At 37.9% G+C, this 17,819-nt stretch overlaps 2 long non-coding RNA genes across 2 annotated transcripts in view; one reads left to right on the top strand and one right to left on the bottom strand.

Moving 5' to 3' along the window:
• LOC131517250 (uncharacterized) overlaps nucleotides 1-17,819 on the bottom strand; it is a 47,647-nt gene that overhangs the window by 9,293 nt on the left and 20,535 nt on the right. The gene's annotated exons all lie outside the window — the stretch shown is intronic.
• LOC131517249 (uncharacterized) overlaps nucleotides 1-17,819 on the top strand; it is a 58,777-nt gene that overhangs the window by 32,530 nt on the left and 8,428 nt on the right. Inside the window, exon 3 of the long non-coding RNA XR_009264474.1 lies at nucleotides 4,301-4,379. This is a non-coding gene — a long non-coding RNA (uncharacterized LOC131517249). The remainder of the gene's footprint in view (nucleotides 1-4,300; nucleotides 4,380-17,819) is intronic.

Raw genomic sequence — 17,819 nt, 5'->3', positions numbered from 1 at the left:
ATCATTTTAGAAATAAATACTAAACTAGAAGAAACAAGAGCAAAACACACACTCACACACACACATACATACGCACATCGACAAAAAAAATGCCTTATAAGGAACAAAAGATGAAAAGAACAGTTTTAAAACTAAAATAATAATAATAATTTTTAAATAAAAGAGATTCAAAAGTTGTCAATATGGATGATAGCCAAAGAAGATCAGCATATAGACAAAGGGAGTCCAAAGAAGAAAACCAACAGAAAGAACAAAACAAATACTTCAATTCAAGACAAGTTTTCTGAAATAAAAAAAGACTTAAAATTCCATATCAAAATAGCACTTTAAGTATCTGAGAATATTGATCAGAACAACCAATGCCAAGGTATATTCTACTAAAATTACTAGACTTTAAAGAAAATAGAATGTTTGGTAACAAGGCAAAAAGAGTATGTGACTTATAAAGGAGGGATAATTAGGTTGTCACCAAACTGTCAACAGCAGCACATTATGCCAGAAGAAAATTAAGTATGGGCTGTTTTTACAAGATTCATAAAAATAAAATATTAGCCAAACATTTTATTCATTAAAAAAAATTTTTTTTTAATGTTTATTCACTTTTGAGAGACAGAGTGTGAATGGGGGAGGAGCAGAGAGAGAGGGAGACACGGAATCAGAAGCAGGCTCCAGGCTCTAAGCTGCCAACACAGAGCCTGGTGTGCGGCTTGAAAGGAACTGTGAGATTATGACCTGAGCCAAAGTCAGTCACTTAACTGACTGAGTCACCCAGGCGTCCCTTAGCCAAACACTTTATATCCTGCAAAATTGGCTTTCAAGTGTAAAAGGTACACACAAATTATTTTTGGTAAATCTCAAAAAATACTGTTCCTATGTGTTCTTCCTAAGAAATCAAATAGAATTTCTGACAATCAAAATGACCAGAGAGATATTAAATAAGGACAGGAGGTGATTATTAGATATATAGTTGTTTGTAGAACTAAGACAAAATAACAGTTAAAAAGGGGGGAGACTATAGTGTCTAATGGCTAGATGACCTCACAGTGTAGATCATATATACTTTGATACAAATATTCCCCATTTTTTTTTTTTTAATGTTTATTTACCTTTGAGACAGAGAGAGACAGAGCATGAACGGGGGAGGGGCAGAGAGAGAGGGAGACACAGAATCCAAAACAGGTTCCAGGCTCTGAGCCGTCAGCACAGAGCCCGACGCGGGGCTCGAACTCACGGACAGCGAGATCATGACCCGAGCCGAAGTCGGCCGCTTAACCGACTGAGCCACCCAGGTGCCCCTCCCCAATCATTTTTAAAATGAGAGGTGAATGGAGATAGCATATATAAATTTTAATTTTTTTACTAATTGGTGGTGATATAAGTAATATTAGTAGTCCGTAGTAGTATTAGTACTGTAATTCTGGAATATTATAGAATTATGGAATATTCTATCACTCCCTGTTACCTTGAGAAACAGGGTTTTTGGTGTGAAAGACAGGAGATAAAGATATAACACAAAAGAGGTTAGGTAAAAACATTGTAGTTGTGAATTTAAAATAGAAATACTAGAGGCACCTGGGTAGGTTAGCTGTTTAAGTGTCCAGCTCTTAACTTCGGCTCAGGTCATGAACTCATGGTTCATGGGTTTGAGCCCTGTATCGGGCTCTGTGTTGACAGTGCCTGCTTGGGATTCTCTGTCTCTCCCTCTCTCTCTGCCCCTCCCCTGCTCATGCACTCTGTCTCTCTCTCTCTCTCTCTCTCAAAATAAATAAGTAAACTTAAAAAAATACAAATACTAGTATGAACTCATCAGGTAATATATATATCTATATATTTATATACATATCTCTATATGTAAATAATATAAATATATATAAATATCTATGATAGATAGATAGATACACTTCCACTAAAGAGACTTAGAAACAGCAACTACATTCTCATCTTGAAATATTTCCCATTGAAAGAAATCAAGGGTCCTTGGCCAAACAGCTAATTCCAGGAATTGAGGTCTGGAGAGGAAGATGGAATATCTTGACATATTAGCTATTAAGAAAGCCATAAAAAAAAAAAAAAACTATTAGGATCATGTCCAAGGAGCCAATCTGAAGAGTACCCATAGCCAAAGTTGGAGCTTCAATAACGATAAGAATTGCAATGGATTGAAATCCCTCTAATATGTTTAAGTCCATGAGTTCATTATAAGAGTTAAAAAATCTAATTTTTGAAAGATGACAGGGAATCAATTTGTTACTGGGGAAATAAAAGAGAAAACTCAAACATTTTCCCTGCCTTTTCTATAATAAACCGTTTCATTGGATAACCAAATAGTAGATGAAGGGGTGCATCTCATTATACAATCTTTCAAAGTAATTCATGAAAGCAAAATGGTAGGGATAGATTATTACCTTTTTGCAAGCTTCCATTAATAAATCTAAATATTGAGTATCGATGGCTGCTAACATTAAAAAGAAAAAAAGAATAAGTGAAAACCAGACTTCCTGAAAAAAGAACACAAAGGAAACAAATCTAAGCCTGAGGAAACCTCTGGATCCACCTGCCAATTTCTAGGAAACACAAAAGGCACAGGAACATGTGAAACTACATCAGGAGTGTGCAATCAGCAAAATGTGTCAGAGTGAGTTCTACAACAGACAAAGTACGAGGAAAGGAAAGGGTGGAGGAGAACCTGTAGCTTAAAAGAGATGTAAAAATTAACAAGGTGTTTTCTTTTCACAGGCGAGACTAAACTGTAATGTAAGGAAATGCAAGAGAGTGATTGCTATGAGTCAGGATAGTGGTTTGTTGGTTTAATGTTTATTTTTGAGAGACAGAGAGAGAGAGAGAGAGAGAGAGAGAGAGAGAGAGAGAGAGACAGCATGAGTGGGGGAGGGGCAGAGAAAGAGAGAGGGAGACACAGAATCCGAAGCAGGCTCCAGGCTCTGAGCTATCAGCACAGAGCCCAACGTGGATCTCATGAACCGTGAGATCATGACCTGAGCCGAAGTCAGAGGCTCAACTGAGCCACCCAGGTGCCCGTGTTTGTTTTTTGACAGTAGTCATTTTGGAGGAAGAGGAATGGCTATGAATTGTATAGAGCATGTGGGGGGCGGGGGAGGCTTCTGAGATGACTGGGAAAGTTGTTTCTTGACATGGGTTGTGGCTACAAGGATATTCCACAGTATTCACTAAGGTCTATGTTTTCTTTTCTGTTTCTATATGCTTCTATTTATTTTATAATTTAAAAGTTTCAAAAAGTTATAGTGGTTTAGAGAGATAAATCAACCTGGAAATGGTGAGAAAAAAGTATGTGCAATATATTGACTCTTATTATAATATAGTTGATTATTACTATTATGTATTTGAGCTAGTGCAGGTCCATTTATGCCTTCCAAAATGTAACCATATAAAATGAGAAGTAACGGGGTGCCTGGGTGGCTCAGTCAGTTGAGCGTCCGACTCTTGATTTTGGCTCCGGTCACAATTTCACAGTTTCATGAGTTCTAACCACCCCCTGCCCCTGCCACTGCACTGTCAGCACAGAGCCTGCTTGAGATTCTCCCTCTCTGCTCTTCCCCTGCTCACTCTCTTTCTCAAAAATAAATAATAAATAAATAACTTAAAAAAATAAGAACTACAACTGATAAGAGAATCATAGAACATTTATAAAACCAAAACAACACAAAGAGCTCTTACAGTTTGGTATTTTCTAACACTGGTTTCTTTGGAATATTAATTCCACAAGAAGTTAATAAGTGCTTTCTCAAAAATGAAAAAAAAAGTTTAAATGGTCAAATAAGTCAGAGAAATAGAGTTAAACAGATGCTTTTATGTCTAATACCTTTGGGACTTTAATAAGTTTGTATAATTTCAAGCACTAAGAAGAGACTACAGTTACATTATTTCCCAAACTTATTTGACCATTGTTTTTATTGAGTAGAGTTACGCCTATCTCTAACAGCAGCAAATAAGGGATGTTATTTTGTTTATTGCTTTATAATATCCTCTGCCCAGAGGTGCCTGGGTGGTTCAGTCGGTTAAGCGTCTGACTTGGGCTCAGGTCACAATCTCGTGGTTTGTGGGTCTGAGTCCCGCGTTGGGCTCTGTGCTGACAGCTCAGAGCCTGGAGCCTGCTTCAGATTCTGTGTCTCCCCTCCTCACCTTCCCCTGTCTCTCTCTGCCTCTCCCCTGCTCGCTCTCTGTTTCTCTCTCCTTCAAAAATAAATAAATTTTAAAAAATTTTATAATACCCTCTGCTCAATGAGATCATGCACTAGAGTTCTATTTATAACTCTACCCGCAGTGCCTATAACAATGCCTGAGACACAGAAGATACTCAAGAACTACTTGATGAATGAATGACTTCTCAGCATGGAAATCAGGTAAGATTAAAGATCTCTTTGTAGCAAATCAAAGTCAAATTCATTTGTAGATTTTGTAGAAAATCAAACAGTAATGGCCTGACTAACAAAGAGCATCTGCTGTTACCTTGGTGGTTTAACGTGGATTTTTAACATTACTGCATTTCCACCAATAGATCTGCAGGGACATTACTTAAAGAGAGCTGTAATAGCCAAGTACTAAGTTCTATTATTTTTATGAATAACATAAATTAATTGCACTTAGAAATTCACCTCAACTTTCATTTTATTGTCTAAACATTTGCCTGTGCACCTTACAGATTTGGAGAGGCAGTAAACATCATGGTTAATTAAAATCACAGGTTTTAGAGTTAGGCAGTTAACACCCCATTCTACTTATTTCCTTCTATTCTTTCAGGAGGAAATTTTAATACCATAACATACCATGACATCATGCTAGGAAAGGAACCAGAGATCATCAGTTGAATTAACATATGAACTAAAGACCCTGCCACAGCGATTGTGTTTCCACTATGTACCACTCTCCCATTTATTTCAGTTTGGCATTTTGACAGAAAAAAAAAAATGATCTCATCAGCACAGCCTTGAACTAAAATTAGAGTAGTATTTTTCATTTCCAGTGCTACCTCTGATAAGCCCTATTACTACAGGGAAATTATTTAACATAATTGCATTTATTTCTTTATCTATAGCAGCAATGACAAAATTCTAATCTTCAGAGAAGCAGATGATAAAACATTTTTTATCTCAGCATATTAAGGAAGCAACAGGGTGTGGTGGAAAGTGTGGCAGGCTGAAAGAAAATTTGGATTCTAGTTCTGATATGTTACTAGATGACTGGATAGTCTTGTACACATTACTTAATCTCCAGGGGTTAGAAGCTAGCTGCAAAATGATCTCTAGCAGTCTTTCCAACTTTTGAAATAAGTCTAGGATTCTAATCATTACTATAGGGATTACTATTGTGCATGTCTAAAACTTTTTAAAATTATTCCTTCTATTGCCTCATGCTGGAGTCTTTGAGGCGGCCAACAACCATCATCTGTCTCTCATGCCCTGATTCTGAATCAACTGAGAATACAGAGTATAAAGTATTAGGGACTGACAGGAATCAAAGCATCACCTTTTTAAAAAATGTGTTTGGGGGCGCCTGGGTGGCGCAGTCGGTTAAGCGTCCGACTTCAGCCAGGTCACGATCTCACGGTCCGTGAGTTCGAGCCCCGCGTCAGGCTCTGGGCTGATGGCTCAGAGCCTGGAGCCTGTTTCCGATTCTGTGTCTCCCTCTCTCTCTGTCCCTCCCCCGTTCATGCTCTGTCTCTCTGTCCCAAAAATAAATAAACGTTGAAAAAAAAAAAAAATGTGTTTGTTTGTTTGTTTGTTTGTTTATATAAATAAACTCTATGCTCAATATGGGACTTGAACTCACAACCCCGAGATCAAGAGTCTCACTTGCCACCAACTGAGCCAGCCAGGTGCCCAGAGAAGTATCACCTTTATTATTAATAAAGACTACAGTAGATAATATGGCATATAGCTGTGAGCAAGAGGACTTCTTAAAACTGAAGCCCACTGGGGCGCCTGGGTGGCGCAGTCGGTTAAGCGTCCGACTTCAGCCAGGTCACGATCTCGCGGTCCGTGAGTTCGAGCCCCGCGTCAGGCTCTGGGCTGATGGCTCGGAGCCTGGAGCCTGTTTCCGATTCTGTGTCTCCCTCTCTCTCTGCCCCTCCCCCGTTCATGCTCTGTCTCTCTCTGTCCCAAAAATAAAATAAAAAACGTTGAAAAAAAAATTAAAAAAAAAAAAAAAACTGAAGCCCACTTAGAAGATAGTCTCACCTGTCAGACCCAGACACTGGGCTATCCCAGACCTCCCCACAAAGAACCAGGTATAAGTATAATATTTCAAATGGAAGAACAAAGGAAAGTGTGAGTTCCCCAGAGAAAGTTTTCTGTAGATGTCCTCTACTAGGTTGAGGAAGTTCCTTTCTATTCCTGGTTTATTGGTTGCTTTTATGATAAATCAGTGAATTCTATCAAATGCTTTTCCTGCATTTATGAAAATAATTATGTGGTTTGGCCCTTTATTCTATTAATATGTGCATTTCATGTATTAAACCAACCTTGCATTTCTGGGAGAAAGCTCTCTTGGTCATAGTGTATAATTCTTTTTTTACGTTGCTAGATTGAGTATGTTAGTATTTTGTTAGAACTTTTATATCTATATTCATTAGATATATTGTTTTCTAACTTTCTTGTGATGTCTTTGTTTTTGGCATGCTAACACTGGCCTTATAGAATAAGTTGCAAAGTGTTCCCTCCTCTTCCATATTTTAGAAGACCTTGTGCAAAAACAGTATTAATTTGTCTTTAAATGTTTGATAGAATTCACCAGTGAAGCCGACTGAGCCTGGACTAAGCCCTCTTTTTTTTTTTAATGTTTATTTTTGAGAGAGAGAGAAAATGAGCAGGGGAGGGGCAGAGAGAGAGGGAGACACAGAATCCCAAGCAGGTTCCAGGCTCTGAGCTGTCAGCCCAGAGTCTGACGCGGGGCTCGAGCTCACAAATTGTGCTATCATGACCTGAGCTGAAGTCACACACTCAACTGACTGAGCTACCCAGGTGCCCCGGACTAAGCCTTCTTATAACAACCTTCCAATTAATTTAAGTCAGGGCTACCCAGGACAGTCTCCCTTTTGATTAATTTAAGGTCAACTAATTAGGGATTTTAATTACAACTACAAAAATCTCTTCATAATAGCACCTAAATTATGTTTGATTGAATAAGTGGGAGAAGATGTTTGTATGCTACAAAGTGGCTGCTGCCTCCCTTCCCTTCTCCAATTCTGGCAAGAGGGGATCACTTGTCATCCCCTCTAACAGGAAGCATACTAGAAAGAAAATTCTTGGGACCGAAGTTCAGCCTAGTCAAGTTGACATAGCACAAAGCCATCAGTTTCTTAAAACCACAACTTCATGAGAATCATCAAGAACTTGTTACTAATACAGCTTTTCTTTGGACCATATTGGAACCAATATTTGAGAATCACTGATTCATATACAAGTAGAATAACATAAGTAATAAATAATATATATTTAATCCACACTATGTGCCATGCACCAGCCTGAGCACTTTATATTAATTATCTTATTTAATCTTCACAAGAGCCCTAAGGTATAAGTACTGCTCCTGTTCCCATTTTATATATGAGAGAACTGATAGTCACATAGGTCAAATTATGTGCTCAAGGTCATCCAGTGGAACTCGAGCTCACAAAACAGGTGAACAGCTTTTCAGTCACTAGCTCTAACCATCAATTATATACAGAGCACCATGGAACATGTTAAATGACACCATGGAAATTCAATTTTAAAAAATCCAGAGTGTGGGACATTCTATAAGACAAATGACTTGGTTTTTTTCCCAACAATTAAATTTCAAAGAATAAAACAGAGGGGAAAGAGACTTGTAGATCAATACTGTCCATAATACTGGGTACAGTGGTGGAAAGGTTCTATATCTGCACTCTCCGTGTGGCTATTTGCAACTGAGGAAATGAATTTTTTATTTTATTTACTTGTAATGAATTTATGTTTAAACTTAGTCACATGTGGCCAGTGGCTGCCATATCGAACAGGGAAGTTATAAAAAACTTTTTAAAAATTACATTTTAGAGATATGTACTTAAATATTTAAGGATGGAAATAATATTGATACCTGGAATTTCACTATTGCTTTTGGGGGTGGGGGACACCAAGTGGAGTATAGATGAGCAGAATTGACCACAAGTGGATGATTGCTGATGCTGAGTGGTAGGTAATGAGGGTCCTACCTACCTTTTCTCTCAATCTTTGAATACGCTTGAAATTTTTAATAAATAAAAGGTTTTAAAGGACATTTTTGTGGTGCTTGTCCCACGTATCACTCATTTAATCATCACAACGCCCTCGTGAGGTAACTGGAATGGTTCTATTTACAGATGAAGAATGCGAGGCTCAGAGAGGTTAGGTAAAGTACCAGAAGTTACACAGCTACTTACAGGCCCAGACTCAAATCCATGTTCCTCCAAATCCCATGTTATTCTATCACCCCGTCCTTATTCTGGATAACAAGCTGTATAATCAACATGCGTTGCTTAATGGACAGTAAAGCAGAAAGGATCAGAGAAACAGATTAAACACTTTTGCTCTCCTTCAGAATGATAAATTTGTAACGTGTGCTTCTCTAATTAGGAAGAGATTAATACCAAGCATGAGCTGCTGTAAGTTTATTAGTGAGTGTGGAGAGATGCATACTCCTGAACAGGATTGATTTATAAGTTCCAGCTGTGAAAGAGAGGCTGTATCAACTTTTTTCTGTATTATCACTGAAGATGATAATGCAAGCAGCTTAAGACATTGAATGTATTGACTGAAATTGCTCTTCTCGGGACTCAAAGGTTATGTTACACACCTTTTCCTTCAAAATATAGTTAATATGCACTGAGAAGAAAAATTACTCGTGGTAACATCGGAAACAGGGACAAGTAATTAACTTGTATCTTAATACATATGTTGTTGTATTAAGTGGTTTTTTTCTTTGATCCCTAATGACTTCCTAAAGGGCCTTATGCCGATATGATATGATATGATATGATATGATATGATATGATATATGATGTGATATTTATACTTCATATATAGAAGACTTCACGGCAGGCACATAGCTTCAGCCAATGCTTCTAGCCAATATTTTCACTCCTTTTTTTTTTTTTAATGTTTATTTATTTTTGAGACAGAGAGAGACAGAGCATGAATGGGGGAGGGGCAGAGAGAGAGGGAGACACAGAATCGGAAGCAGGCTTCAGGCTCTGAGCCATCAGCCCAGAGCCTGACGCGGGGCTCGAACTCACGAACCATGAGATCGTGACCTGAGCTGAAGTCGGACACTCAACCGACTGAGCCACCCAGGCGCCCCAATATTTTCACTCCTTGACAGTTATAATGCAGTGAAGCATCTTTCTTAAGCTAATAAATTAACCATTTAGCATCTAGTAGGAACTACAAACAAGAGACCTTAATATACTAATTGCTCTTCATATCTAGATCTTTGGTCTAGGCTTTATTACTCACAAAGCAGTATTTTATGGTAGTAGTCACTTAGCAACTGAATGAATAACTACAGGTAACTGCATCTCCTCTACAAAGATTTTTAGGGGTCTGGGTGGCTCAGTTGGTTAAGCATCCAACTCTTGATTTTGGCTTAGGTCATGATCTCACGGTTCGTGAGATCAAGCCCTGTGTTGGGTTCCATGAGCTGACAGTGTGGAGCCTGCTGGGATTCTCTCTCTCTCTCTGCCTCTCCACCACTCATGCTGTGCTCCCCCTCTCTCTCTTTCTCTCACGCTCTCTCTTTAGAATGACTACTTCTGTAAGAATGCAATAAAGGGGACAAAAGACAATGTCTGTTAACAGCTATTAATGATGGAGTCTGAACATTCAGAAAAAAAGAGTTTTAAAATCAATCTTGAAACCAACTACATGCCCCATAGAATGTTATTCCCAGGCTGTGACAGTAGTGGCCTTGAGAAACTTTGGCCTTCTTGCTCAGAACAAATCCCTGCTTCCCAAGCAGCTGCTCTAAACCCAGCATCTCTGTCATCGAAAGCAGCAGCCATTTCTGTCTTTGGGTCTGATCTACCCACTTCACCTGAGAGCTGACCTAGAAGGTAGGAGTCAGGAATCAGGGAGTCAGATGGAAGGTGAATGGCAGGCACAGATTTATGAAACAGTGAGCTCCAATAATTAAATAACCAAAGGTAACAATTAGTGGGAGATATTGCAACACAATTGTCTCCAAGAGCACCTTGGAGTTTACTGTGGAGAGAATAGGACTATGAATACTTCACCATAAGAGTCTGAGAAGGCTATGTAAACTAGGGATGTCTTTCCATGTGTCTTGAGTGAGGACTTATTTGTTTTCTTTAAACTCTTATTAAAAACCCAGGTGTGGGCCAAAGGGGATAAACTTGACCACCCTCTAAAAACCATGAAGTATTAAAAACAAAATAACTTTGCTTATGCAGAAGGTAAACTTTCTTAAACTAGTTGGGCTCTTTTCAAAAATTTTTCGCATATAATTTGGTAGAATGTACATCTTGAGGCAAGAATTCTCCATTTAGGGACATTTAGATGGTGAAAGAAAAAAGTCCCCACCCACCCAGAGATAGTATCATAAACTGTTGTTAGATTTTATACTGTTATGAAACAATATGTTTTATTTTAAAAAGACTGAATGTGTAAAATAAGAAAATGCTTCTGATTGTTCCAGAAGTAAAAATATCAGTTTATGTCAAAAAGCCATTCCCGATTTACCACACCTGCCAAATTTCTTGTTCACTCTGTAATTTATTGCTTATTTATACAGGACGGCTCAGCAGATGTCACATCTGGTTATCCTCCTGGTTTGGAGTTTTAGTTTATTTTTAGCTAGGATGGTATAAGAAAGTTTAATGCCCCGGATAAGCTTACACAGCAAAAATTTTTAGCCTGAACTTTGTTACATCTAGGACTTTCCTGAAACTTTAAGATTTGATCGTAAGGAAGAGAAAGTGAACACTATTCAGAAGAAGTAGGACACGGAAGATTGGGGAAAAGAAACATTAGTCCAGGAACCCTCCAGATTAACTATTCACCCAGGACCTGATACAGTTAATAATACTGCATTACATAACTCAGCTCTGTGCAGTGAGCAAAAACCTCTCAATGAACAGTGGTTAGCACAGTTTCCCAATCACAATTTTCTGAATTTACATAACTTTACTGTTAGCCAGGCAAAGTTGTATAATCCAGATAGAATCATGCTGCAGGATTACCAGATTTCTGGACTATTAGCACTATTCTTTTTCAGTTTCATCATTGGGAGACACAATTAACAGCAAAACGGTATTTGCAATAACCCTTTACTGCCAAACTAAACATAACAAAAAAACCCTCTAAACATGACAACATACACACACACCACATAGGTCATAAGGCCTACGTGTTTGATAAATTAGACTATTATCAAATTCGTACAACTCTAAAACAAAAATGCCAGAGACAGAAAGCATATGAGAGTCCTCATGAGAGGAACCTTCATTTACTGCTGGGAAAAGTATAAACTATATGATACAACCATTCTGAAGAGAAATTTGGCAATATTCAATTAGGAGGTATGCAGGACTCAGAGCCCAGCAGGGTCCCTCTTAGATACACTAGAGAAATTCTCAGCCATGTGCACAAGGAGATATGTTCAAATGCAGCATTATTTTTACTAGAAGAAAAACGGAATAATCTACATGTTCATTGATTTTAAAATAGACGGGACGCCTGGGTGGCTCAGTTGCTTAAGTGTCCCACTTTGGCTCAGGTCATGATCTCACAGTTCATGGGTTCAAGCCCCACACTGGGCTCTTTGCTGACAGCTCAAAGCCTGGAGCCTGCTTCAGATTCTGTGTCTCCCTCTCTCTCTGCCCCTCCCCTACTTGCACTCTGTCTCTCTCAAAAATAAATAAACCATTAAAAAAATTATAAAATAGAGAGATAAATTCATGAAAGGGAATAGAATTCAGTAGTTAAAATGAAAAATTCAATCTATATGTATCATCATGGATAAATTTGGAAGTCATCATGGAACAACCATGGCAAATTGCAGAATGATATGCACAGCATCATGCAATTGATATAAACCTTACAATTTTACAAAATTATTTTGAGAGAGAGAGAATGAGCATGAGTGGGGGAGGGGGCAGAGAGAGAGAATCCCAAAGTAGGGCTTGAAACCATGAACTGTGAGATCATGACCTGAGCTGAAATCAAGAGTCGGCCGTTTAACTGACTGAGCTACCCAGGTGCCCCAGAAGTATACTGTTTAAAGTGCTTGTCAAAATCATAGGTGACTCCCTTGTTTAGGCTAAGTTTAACTTGGATTCTTTTAAAAATAAGCAATGAAGATATGTTTCAGAATATCAAAAGACTAGAGGTTATTCAAAGATTTTTAAAGTGTCTTTTAATTCTTTCTGCAACAATGTTCAAACAAAACCATATTGATTTCATCACTCCACTTATGAAATTTCTTCATTTTTCATATGTCCAAGCAGATCTGAACACACCCAACCCCCACAAGCTCACCTTTTATGGAAACAGACACAAGGGCTTTGACCCCAACTAATGTCTGTTCCAAAATGAGCAGAAAGAGGGATTACAGCCTTTTTAAAAATAACCTCTTCTGGGGTAAAAATAAATTATAGTAAATATATCCTGTCATAACTCAGTGACCTCATTTGAGGCGACTTTGATGGGCAGATTCTTCTCTGTTTTATTAGCAACATTAATCAGAAGGCTGGCACAGTTTGTGAACAGCTGCTCATGGGATCTTTGCAAGCCTTCTTATTGCAATAATGTGAAATTAATGTCTCTTAGAAAGATGTCTGCAAATTCTAGTAACACTTGAGAACAACTATTAACAATCAATTGTTATTGCTGTCTTTTTTTTTTCTGAGAGACAAGAAAATATTTAAACCTTTGGTGCATGCAAGGGGTTTTTTAAGATATATAGTCTCCAAAAACATGCATGTTGCCTTCGGGGCAGTGATTATCTCTGGAGAGAGATGGACAGGAACCAGATCAGTGGAAATATAAAAGAAGCTTCAATTAATCTGTAACATTTTATTTTTTTAAAGAAAAAAAAAGGTGGGGCAAATATTGCAAAATGGTAACATTTTAAAACAGGATAGTGGGCACGTAGGTACTCCATTATATAATTCTTTCCTGTTTCCTGTATGCTTGAAATGTTATACTTAAGAAAAAAAAAAAAGAAGTAAAGAAATAAGGTAATGTTAAAGCACAAACAACAATCTTGGGAAAAATATATTTAAAACATGTATGATGGGGTGCCTGGGTGGCTCCGTCAGTTAAGCGGCCGTTGGCTTAGGTCATGATCTCACAGCTCATGAGTTCAAGCCCTGTGTCGGGCTCTGTGCTGACAGCTCAAAGCCTGGAGCCTGCTTCAGATTCTGTGTCTCCCTCTCTCTTGGCACCTCCCTCATTCACACTCTATCTCTCTCAAAAAATAAATAAACATTAAAGAAAATTTTAATTTAAAACACCTATGATAAAAGGATCTATTTTCTTAATATATAAAACAAATCAATGAGGTAAACAAATGACTCAAATAAAAAAAAAAACAGAAAAAGGATGTGAAATGGGGAATTTATAGGACGATAGTTAACAAATGCATAAAAGAGCCTAAAAATGTATGGATCTCTATATGTATATACTCATGGAATAAATGCAAATCAAGAAAACAATACTACTTTTCACTATCATACTGGCAGAATGTCTTAAATTTGACAAAATACTGTTAGCAATGATGAGGAGAAACATTCTCAGGTGTTTCTGAGAAAAGTATGAATTGGTATAATCATTCTGAGGGGAAAATTTTTAAATGTACATTCTCTTTAGAAGAACAATTTCATTCCTAGGATTTTTCCTTGGACACAGTTACATATATGCACAAAGCTTTATATATGTGTGTGTGTGTATGTATGTGTGTGTATAAGTATATATATATATATATATATATATGTGTGTGTGTGTGTGTGTGTGTATATATATATATATATATATATACACACATAAATTGAGGAAAAAAATAAATTTCCACCAGTGGAAGATAGATTAAACTGATGATACATCCAACTTGCAGAATATTATACATCGACAAATGAAGATGTCCACAATACAACATAGGTTTACAAAAACCATGTGGTGGAACCCTATGTACAATAAAATCCTACTTGCATTAAAAGGCATACATTATACGTATATGTGCAAACAAATGTCTGAAAGATATATAACAGCAATTATCTCTAGGGGGTGATACTGGAGGTTGGGAATGGGAAAGAAACCTTTATTTCCTCTTAGTCTTTCACTGCATCAGTTAAGGACTAGTTGCGACAAATGACGGAACAGAAACTCAAACTGTCCTAAGAAGTGAATGAATTTACTGGCTACATCTAACTGAAAAATCTGTGGGGAGTTTCAGGCCTATCTTGAATCAAGGCTCCACAATGCACCACGATGGTTTTTCTGGTGTTGACTTCATCTTTTGTGCATGTGAATACTGCCCTCTGGGAATGTATACCTGATGGCCTAATCATCTGGATGGCTCCCCTAAAGTTAGCAACATGGTGGCTGTTAGCAAAGGCAAGAGTGAATGCTTCTCTTTTCCAGAAACCTTTACTTACAGGATTTTAAGGATCGTCAATTCTAATTGGATTATATGCCCATCCTTGAATCAAGCATTGTCATTCATGGCAATTGGCTTGGGGTCAATTCTACCCAAACCATATAAGATAGAATGGGATCTGGATGATTTCCCCTAATAAAGAGGAATGCTGGGCAGCAAACAGCAGATATCCACTATTGATGGATAAAGTTTTACCAAGTGCATATAAGCTATCTATCTATCTATCTATCTATCTATCTATCTACCTATCGATCATCTATCTGCCATCCCGTAGGACCTAGACTTTGAGCTTCATAGGAAGGGACTATATCTGTGTCATTCATTATTCCATTCTTTGAGTCTAAGATGGTTTCCTGGCACGTGGGAAGCTGTTACAATATTTGTAGAATAAAAACAAAACAAAACAGGGGCGCCTGGGTGGCTCAGTCAGGTTAAGCGTCTTGATTTTGGCTCAGGTCATGATCTCATGGTTTGTGGTATCCCCACATCAGGCTCCACGCTGATAGCAAAAAGCCTGCTCTCTGTCCTCTCTCTCTGCTTCTCCCTCCCCTCACACATGCTCTCTCTCTCTCTGTCTCAAAGCAAACAAACAACAAACATTGAAAACAAAACAACCTACCTTGCAACTTCACTCCTAATCATTGACTATTAACTAGAAAAACAGCCACAGAATCAGCATCAGGCATCTTTCACAATATCTTTATCTAAAGTTATCAGAAGAAAGACTGATGCAGTGAGAGATAAACAATTTCTAAGAAAAACACTGATGGCTCTTTTAAACATTTGCTGATACTGTTTTTTGTTGATAGAAATTATTTGACACATCATGTGGATTCATTACCTGAACTATTGCAATAATGGGTAAACTCATCAAATTTAATTACTCTGTTCTTTAAATAGGAGTTTAGGGTCAGGCTAGTTTAAGACTTCTAAAAAATAAAAATAAATAAATAAATAATTGCTTAATTAATTAAAAAAACTACTTCTTCCTCCTCTTCCCTTCCTCTGACCTCCACTCACTGGGCCACTGAGAACTGCTTCTGCCTGTGCAATTTGCCACATAATTAGGTCTGCCAGACAAAATACAGGATACTCAGTTACATGTAATTTCAGATAAACAATGAATTATTTTTCAGCATGAGTATGTCCCAGATATTGCATGGGACCAAAAGTGGGGATAACTTATACTAAAAAATTATTCATTATCAGAAATTCACACTTATCTAAGCATCCTGTATTTTTATGGCTATAGTTTCTTATTTTTATTTGCTGTAGTTTCTTGTTTTTTTTTGCTAAATCTGGCAACCCCACACATAATAAAAGGTGCCTGTGATTACTTCCAGTTTGCTAAAGGGTAAACTGCTGGGCTTCCTGCACTATAAAATACTGATTATTGGATTTTCACTTTTCCCCCCTTTTTTTAAATTTGGATTTCAGTTAACATACAGTGCAACATTGGTTTCAGGAGTAGAATTCAGTAATTCATCACTTACATACAACACCCAGTGCTCATCACAATAAGTGCACTCCTTAACACCCATCACCATTTAGCCCTTCTCCCACCCACATCCCTTTATCGGTCCTCAGTTTGTTCTCTATCATTAAGAGTCTCATGGGACACCTGGGTGGCTGAGTCGGTTAAGCATTGGACTCTTGGTTTCAGCTCAGGTCATGATCTTACAGTTTCGTAGGGTCGAGTCCTGCATCGGGCTCTTCACTGACAGTGTGGAGCCTGGTTGGGATTCTCTCTTTGTCTGTCTGTCTGTCTGTCTGTCTGTCTGTCTGTCTCTCTCTCTCTCTCTCTCTGTCCCTCCCCTACTAGCACTGTCTCTGTCTCTCTCAAAATAAATAAATAAACAAAAAAGAGTCTCTTGTGGTTTGTTTCCCTCTCTTCTCTTTTCTCCCCCTTCCCCTATGTTCATCTGTTTTGTTTCTTAAATTCCACATATGAGTGAAATCACATGATATTTGTCTTTCTCTGATTGATGCATTTTGCTTAGCATAATACATCCTAGCTCCATCCACATCATTGCAAATGGCAAGATTTCACTCTTTTTGATGGCTGAGTAATATTCCATTGCATATATACCACATCTTCTTTATCCATTCATCAGCTGAGGGACATTTGGGCTCTCTCCATAGTTTGGCTATTGTTGATAGTGCTGCTATAAACATTGGGGTGCATGTAACCCTTTTTATATGTATTTTTGTATCCTTTGGGTAAATACCTAGTAGTACAATTGCTGGGTCGTAGGGTAGTTCTATTTTTAGTTTCTTGAGGAACCTCCATACTGTTTTCCAGAGTGGCTGCACCAGTTTGCATTGCCCCCTACAGTATAAGAAGGTTCCCCTTTCTCCATATCCTCACCAATTACCTGTTGTTTCCTATGTTGTTCATTTCGGCCATTCTGACAGGTGTGAAGTGGATCTCATTGTGGTTTTGATTTGTGTTTCCCTGATGATGAGTGAAGTGGAGCATCTTTTCATGTGTCTGTTAGCCATCTGGATATCTTCTTTGGAAAAGTGTCTATTCATGTCTTCCACCTGTTTCTTAACTGGGTTATTTGTTTTTTGGATGTTAAATTTGATACATTCTTTACAGACTTTGGATACCAGGATTTTCACTTTTTAATCTACCTCTTTTACACTTAAAGAGCAAGTACAAAGTAAACTCCTGCGTAATTACCACCCAGGTTAAGAAATATGGCAGAGCAATGCCAGTACCTTAGAAGTAATCTGTGTTCCTCTCCTCTGCTGGCATTCTCCTCCCTCCTCTCAAGGGTAACCACTATCCTGACTTTTATAATCAATCTCTGGTGTTTCTTTAGGCTTGCCACCTATGTGCACATCTATAAACAATATATTTTGACTGTTTTTGAGCTTAATAAAAAATGTATAGATCAGAGACACCTGGGTGGCTCAGTTGGTTGAGAGTCCACCTCTTGATTTCAGCGCAGGTCATGATCTAATGGTTCATGAACCCCGCTTAGAATTCTCTCTTTCCCCCTCTCTATACCCCTCCCCCACTCATGCACACGTGCTTGTGCGCTGTTTCTCTCTCAAAATAAATAAACATTAAAAAAAGTGTATATCAGTGATCTTTGCAACTTGTTTCTTTCACCCAACATTGTGCTTGTGAGATTTATCCACATAGCTATGCTTCCTTAATTCTCATT

Source organism: Neofelis nebulosa, chromosome 7, assembly GCF_028018385.1.
Source record: "Neofelis nebulosa isolate mNeoNeb1 chromosome 7, mNeoNeb1.pri, whole genome shotgun sequence".
Classification (NCBI taxonomy): Eukaryota; Metazoa; Chordata; class Mammalia; order Carnivora; family Felidae; genus Neofelis; species Neofelis nebulosa.
The sequence above is the reverse complement of the archived record's forward strand: the minus strand, read 5'-3'. Positions and strand labels throughout refer to the sequence as shown.